Below are 5,117 nucleotides of genomic sequence, written 5' to 3'. Positions count from 1 at the left end.
TTTTTGAAAATATTAAGAAGAAAAATGAAAAAGATTTGATTTTTGAAAAAGATTTGAAAAGATAGAATTTTTAAATTGAAATTTTGACTTGACTAACAAGAAACAACTAAATTTTAAAAATCTTTGACAAAGTCAACCCAAAATTTTGAATTTTATGAGTGAAATAAGGAAAAGATATTTTTTAATTTTTGAATTTTAATGAAGAAAGAGAAAAACAACAAAATGACTCAATACATGAAAATTTAAGATCAAAACAAAGAAAACATGCAAGAACACTTTGAATATCAAGATGAACACCAAGAACACTTTGAAGATCATGATGAACATCAAGAACTTATTTTTTTGAAAAATTTTTAAGAAAAGAAACACATGCAAGACACCAAACTTAGAAATTTTTAAACTTTTGACTCTAAAAATTCGAAAATACATATGAAAAACAAGAAAAGACACAAAACAAGAAAATCACAAGATTAAACAAAGACAATCATCAAGAACAACTTGAAGATCAAGAAGAACATATGCATGAGTTTTCGAAAAATGCTAGAAAAATAAAAACATGCAATTGACACCAAACTTAAAATTTGACTCTAGATTCAAACAAGAAATACAAAAAGTTTTTTCGGTTTTTATTATTTTATTAATTTTTTTTGAAAAATTTTCGAAAATTAAAAAAATTTTTTTGAAAGATTTTTGAAATTTTTTTGAAAATAGAACAAGAAGAAAATTACCTAATCTAAGCAACAAGATGAATCGTCAGTTGTCCAAACTCGAACAATCCCCGGCAACGGCGCCAAAAACTTGGTACACGAAATTGTGAGTTCACACTTCTCTCACAACTCCGCGCAGCTGACCAGCAAGTGCACTGGGTCATCCAAGTAATACCTTACGTGAGTAAGGGTCGATCCCACTAATATTGTCGGCTTGAAGCAAGCTATGGTCTTCTTGTAAATCTCAGTCAGGCGGATTCAAATGGTTATGAGGTGTTGATAATTAAAAGATAAATAAAACGGAAAATAAAATATAGTTACTTATGTAGTTCCTTGGTGGGAATTTCAGATAAGTATTTGGAGATGCTTTGTTGTCTCTAAACCTCTGCTTTCCTATTGTCCTCATCCAAACATGCGTACTCCCTTCCATGGCAAGCTGTATGTTGGTGGATCACCGTTGGCAACAGCTACCATCCGTCCTCTCAGTGAAAACATGTCCTCTACGGTTTCCCGCATGGCTAATCAGCTGTCGGTTCCCGATCGTGTTGAAATAAGATCCATTGATCCTTTTGCACAATGTAACTATGCCCAACAGTAACGAGTTTGAAGCTCGTCACAGTCATCCCATCCCAGATCCTACTCGGAATACCATAGACAAGGTTTAGACTTTCCGGATCTCAAGAATGCTGCCAAATTGATTCTAGCTTATACCACGAAGACTTTGATCTCACGGAATGGAAGGCTCTATTGTCAGGAGAGGCAACCATGCGTCGTGAACCAGGAGGCCAAGAGATACACACTCAAGCTCTCACAGATAGAATGGAGCTGGTTGTTAGGCACGTGTTCATGAGGGAGGATGATGATGAGTGTCACAGATCATCACATCCATCAGGTTGTAGTACGAGTGAATAACTTAGAACAAGAATAAGCGTGAATTGAATAGAAAAATGATAGTACTTTGCATTAATTCATGAGGAACAGCAGAGCTCCACACCTTAATCTATGAGGTGTAGAAACTCCACCGTTGAAAATACATAAGTGATGAAGGTCTAGGCATGGCCGAATGGCCAGCCCCCAAAACGTGATAAAGAGATCAAAAGTGATCCAAAGATAGTCTCAAAAATGATCTAAAGATATGTATACAATAGTAAAAAGTGCTATTTATACTAAACTATTAAACTAGGTTTACAGAAAATGAGTAACTAAGTGTAGATAGTGCAGAAATCCACTTCTGGGGCCCACTTGGTGTGTGTTTGGGCTGAGCATTGAAGCTTTCACGTGCATAGGCTCTTCTTGGTGTTTAAACGCCAGTTTTGGTGCCAGTTTGGGCGTTTAACTCCAGCTTTGGTGCCAGTTCTGGCGTTTTACGCCAGAAAAGGGTCTCTGGTGGGCGTTTGGATGCCAGTTTGGGCCATCAAATCTTGGAAAATGTATGAACTATTATATATTGCTGGAAAGCCCAAGATGTCTAGTTTCCAACGCAATTGTGAGAGTGCCAATTAGGCTTCCGTAGCTCAAGAAAAGCCTCTTCGAGTGCAGGGAGGTCAGAATCCAACAGCATCTTTAGTCCTTTCTCAGCCTCTGAATCAGATTTTTGCTCAGGTCCCTTAATTTCAGCCAGAAAATATCTGAAGTCACAGAAAAATACACAAACTCATAGTAAAGTCTAAAAATGTAATTTTTGCATAAAAACTAATAAAAATATACTAAAAAGTAACTAAACACATATTAAAAACTATGTAAAAACAATGCCAAAAAGCGTATAAATTATCCGCTCATCAATGATGCTCTGTGGGCATATAGGAAGTCCTGTCATTTGCCAGTATAACTTGAATAGAGAGCCTATTGGGCTACTAGATTTCTCAACCTTGATGCTAAAGCAGCTAAGGAGAAGCGGCTGCTTCAACTAAAAGAGTTGGATGGATTCTGTTTAGATGCATTTGAAAATGCCAAGATCTATACGGAAAACGAAAAGAGGTGGCATAACAGGAAGTTAGCTTCCAGAGTCTTTGAAACAAGACAGAAAGTCCTGCTCTTCAACTCAAGACTCAAACTGTTTCCTGGGAAACTCAAATCCCGTTGGACAGGACCGTTTGTTATTACTAGTATATCTGTTTACGGGCATATAGAACTCCAAGGTAAAGAGAGAAGGTTCACTATCAATGGACAGAGAATTAAGCATTATCTTGAAGGAGATATAGAGCCAGGAGGCTCAACACTGTTGCTAAGTTAAGTACAGTGAAGTCCATCTAAAGACATTAAAGAAGTGCTTGTTGGGAGGCAACCCAATGATTCCTTCTATCTATGTTATTAATTCTCTAATTACTTCTATTTTGGTTAATTTTCTTGTTAATTAGTTTTTTTATTATGTTTTAAGTTAATGTTAGTGATCTTGAACAATGTTTAGACAAGATAGAATGATGCAGAACAACAAACAGAATAGGTTGGCAATTGGGCGTTCAAACACCCATGGAGACAGCAAGTCTGGCATTTAACGCCAGCCAGGAGGCCTTGGCTGGGCATTTAACGCCCAAGAAGGAGTATATGCCTGGCGTTAAGCACCAGCCAGGAGGTCCTAGCTGGGCATTTAACGCCAAAGAAGGAGCACTACTCTGGCGTTAAACGCTAGAATGCCAGCGTTCTGGGCGTTTAAACGCCAGCAAGGCAGCATGGAGGTAACTTCAACATTTTTAATCTTCTCTTGATTCATCTCATCTTTTTCAGTTTAATTTCAAAAACTCTTTGATTTTTAAATCAATTCTTATTCAAATACATCAATTTCAATTTAATTTCAAAATCAAAACAATTTTTTTTTCAAAAATTTTTCAAATCCTTTTCGAAATTTCATATCTTTTACTACTTGTTTTCAAAATCTTTTAAAACCTTTTCTTATATTGTTCATATCTTTTATTAAACTTTCAAATCTTTTTCATACTTCTTATCTTATCTTTAATGTCTTTTCTATCTTTCTAAATCTTTTATTATCATTCAAGTTTAAAAACTTATCTTTTTCTATCTTTTTCAAAAAAATCTTTATCTTTCTATTAAATTATTTTTGAAAAAAAAACCCTCCCCCTCCCTTTAGATATGCATAACCGTGACCCTCTCCCTTACTCACCACCTCTCATTCGAATTCTCTCCTCTTTGTCTTCTTCTATTCTCTTTTCTTGTTCTTCCTTTCTTACTCTTTGCTCAAGGACGAGCAAATTTTTAAGTTTGGTGTGGTAGGAGCTCTATTCTCTCATCAAGAATTCAATCCCATGGCTCCAAAAAGTGGCAAGACCGCCCCAAAGAATAGAAAAAAAGACAACTCAATATTTGTTTTCAAACCTGTTCGATTCTTTACCAAGAAACATGAAGAACATTATCACAAGATAATGAGTAAAAGGCCAGTAATCCCTAAAGTGGGATTTAACTTTGGAAAAGAAGAATACCCAGAGATCCAAGAGCAAATTCAAAGGAGAGGTTGGAAGATTATGGTTGATCCTCAGTTGAATGTTGGATACAACATGATCCGTGAATTCTATGCAAATCTGTGGATGACAGATAAGCAAAAGAAAGATGGAACAACCTTCTATACTTTTTGCACCATGGTTAGGGGGAAGATCATGTATTTTTACATAGACAGGGTGAGAGAGATCTTCAAATTACCCCTACGAAAGGATGACCTTGAATCCTACAATAGAAGGGGTTGTAGCCAACAAAAAGCTAGATCAAGTCCTAGAGGACATCTGCCTGCCTGGAACTCAATGAATTGAGAATACAAAATGGTTGCCATGCCAGCTGAAAAGGGCGAACCTCAATCCAGTTTCTAGAAGTTGGCTAGACTTCATCGGGTGTTCTATACTCCCCATAAGTAACTACTCTGAAGTTAATATCCCAAGAGCAACGATGATTTACTGCATCATGTTGGGGAATGAGGTAGAAGTCCACCAAATAATTCCCCGTGAGATTTACAAGCTGGCAAACAAGGTGTCTACTAATGCCATGCTGGCTTATCCAAATCTCATCTTTTGCTTATGCCAAGAGGCTAAGGTTCTGATCCAAGTGGACAACTATATTCCAGTGGAAAATCTAATCACCAAGCGGGTGATGGAAAGCTCCAAGATAAAAGATGATAACTTAAAGAGGAAGGCACCTGAGCCATCCCAAGAGATCCTTCCAACGGAGTATTGGGACCAGCTAAAGGCATTTGTAATACACTTGCAGAGCACTTTAGATCAACTCAGAGAGGAGCAGAAAGATCAGACTAGCATGATTTGCAAACTGATCACGGAGCAGGAGAAGCAACGGCGTGAGCTAGAGGAGCTGAAGCGCCAGAAGCTCTCCCCTGAAGAGCCTAGTGCCCCTCAAAATGAAGAGCCATGCATCCGTCAACCTGAAGAGCCCATAGTTCTTCAAGCTAAAGGT

The sequence above is a fragment of the Arachis duranensis genome, chromosome 3 (assembly GCF_000817695.3).
Source record: "Arachis duranensis cultivar V14167 chromosome 3, aradu.V14167.gnm2.J7QH, whole genome shotgun sequence".
Classification (NCBI taxonomy): Eukaryota; Viridiplantae; Streptophyta; class Magnoliopsida; order Fabales; family Fabaceae; genus Arachis; species Arachis duranensis.
The sequence above is the reverse complement of the archived record's forward strand: the minus strand, read 5'-3'. Positions refer to the sequence as shown.